We start from the raw sequence: 2576 nt of genomic DNA, 5'->3' as shown, positions 1-2576 counted from the left end.
AGAACGAGGTCAATTTTTTGACATCTTTAGAATGGCCTGAAATTTTGCATGTGAGTTAGTATGCTCACTCCCACACAGAATCCAAAAACTGACCGTATTTCGATACCAAGAGCACGTTGCGTCACGTCCGGTCAGCGTTTTAGGTGTTTCGACCGAAAAAATTATAGAAAATTCATAATGTGGCAAAAATCCACGAAACTTGTCATGCATCCTAGTCATGATGGTACAACACTATGGAAAAAATTTGGGTTCATTTGAAGGATGTCGAAAAAAAAACTCGTTTTCGGACAGGGCCTTTGCTCCTACCCAAACGGTCTACGGAGAACGAGGTCAATTTTTCGACATCTTCAAAATGGCCTAAATTTTTGTAAAGTGCACGGAAGGGACAAAATGATACAAAAAAAATAAGATATCTAGTTAATAAAGAGATTTAACTTTACATAACTACCAGGGCGGTTGCTTGCCCCGGTAGTTATGTAAGGTCAAATCTCTTTAGTACTAGCTATTTTATCTAACAAAGAGCACAAACGCGGCTATATAAGCCGGTCCTGGCATCTCTCGGCGCGCGAGGTGTGACTAACCAAGCGCCCCTCCCCCCTCCCCCGTGTCATGACTCATAGGAGAGAAAAAAATGATGCAAAAAAAGGCCCAACCATCCTTGCAGGCTGCTACTTCGCGTAATCGGTCCGGCCCGATCAAGCCAGTGGCGAAAGGGCCGGCCTTTCGGCCCAGCTACGGCCTGCAGGGCGGTCACAACGGGCATTGGCGGGAAGCGGCGGGATTCAAAGGCGTTCGAAAGGGGCGTGGGAGGCGGGTATATAAGGTGGTCCCGGCGTCGTTCGGCGGGCGAGGTTGGACTAAACTTTAGTCCTGAACCCCGCCGAACCGCCCCCCGCACCGCCGAACAGTGAATGGGCCAGCCCACGCGCACCGTCGCGCATAGTCATTGGGCCGGCCAACGCGCGTTGTCGACGTTTTTTAATTATTTTTTGTTTCAAAAATAGTACTAGATTTATTATATATATGTAATGTTCATTGTTTACTTTATAAGTAAGAATAATGAGTTGTTTATTATAATTTATACGTAAAAATAATGAGTTATTTGTCATAATTGTTTATGATTTTTTCGTTAATGCCTAACTATTATAATGAGTTATTTGCTACATTAAAAACACTATTTAATATATTAAAAACACTACTTAATATATAATTTATTAAGTAGTTATATTAAAAACACTACTTAATATAAACTTTACTATTGCTATTTGGGTCAACAATGATAATGATATTTTTTTATAATTTTGGAACCCATGCAAGATTTCAATGAATTCGGGCATTAAACGCACGTTGTGTCACGCCCAGGTCATGTAAATAATCCTACGCAATTTGAAGGATGTAAAAAAATCTCCGTCGGGACGTACAAAAAAAATCTTTAAGCGCGGATAGTCATACCGTACAACACTTATACAGGTTATGCTATAGCAGTCCACAATAATTGTGGAGTGACAAAGCAGAACCTGCATAAGCATAGTGAGGTATGGCCACCATGATTAAAGATTTAGTGTTGTAGACGGATGAAGGTATTTAAACACGTTATTAGCTGTGAAAACTAGCAATGTGGGACTAACAATACAACACTGTGGGCGGTTGGCGCCCCTAGCGGCGCACACACGGCCGGCCGCCCCATCTTGGCCCGTGCGCGCCGTGGGTCGCCCTTGCACGCATTTTTATGTCCACTGTAGGCGAACCCTTTTTTACTTTTATAAATAAAAAAATAATGTGTCTGAAGAGTACTGTATTTGTAAATATTAAAAAATAGAATAAAAAACTCATGTAGTGTTGACGGATTTACCTCATAAGATTAATGTGAATTTTTGGTGTGATACTCCATGATTATGGAGTGCCAGGGCATCATTCACATTATCCTAATGAGGAAAGATCACAACACTGAAGGAGTTAACATTGTACGCAGAGGACGATATTTAAACAGGTGAATAAGCGTGTCCAAAAGCAATGTGGGACTAAACAATTAGCAGGTTGGGCGCTGGCCGCCGTGGATTTTTGGCTTTCATGGGCCCTCACGAGTACGCCGCAAACAGCGCCCAAGTGGCCGCCGTGGGTCGCCTTCCTAGTCCGGCAGTTTGCGCCGCTTGTGCCGGTTGTTTTAAAAAAATTAAATCATTGCATTTTTTTGTAGTTTTCATGCACTAATTCATATTAAAAAATCTAATGACGAAATGCACCCAACTTTTGCGTGCGCGTGTGAGTGACCCCCACGGTCTCCCATGCCAAATTTCGACGGAATCAGAGTACGAACGGAAGTTGCGTCACGTTGTGAGACCTTTTCTGGGTATTTTCACGGAGAAAATCGTAGTAAATGCATCGAGTGTTGAAACACACCGAATTTTTGTAGGCGTGCTTGTGTGCCACACTGTAGCGTGTGAAAAAAGTGGCGACGTTTTGTGGCTTTGCGAAAGGGAACAGCTACTGGATGCATGTCACTTCAAACCGATATCTGAGGTTTGTACTGTGAGTACATGTCAACATGGACGAAACGCACCCAACTTTTGCATGCG

This window comes from Triticum aestivum, chromosome 4A, assembly GCF_018294505.1.
Source record: "Triticum aestivum cultivar Chinese Spring chromosome 4A, IWGSC CS RefSeq v2.1, whole genome shotgun sequence".
In the NCBI taxonomy this organism is placed as follows: domain Eukaryota; kingdom Viridiplantae; phylum Streptophyta; class Magnoliopsida; order Poales; family Poaceae; genus Triticum; species Triticum aestivum.
The sequence above is the reverse complement of the archived record's forward strand: the minus strand, read 5'-3'. Positions refer to the sequence as shown.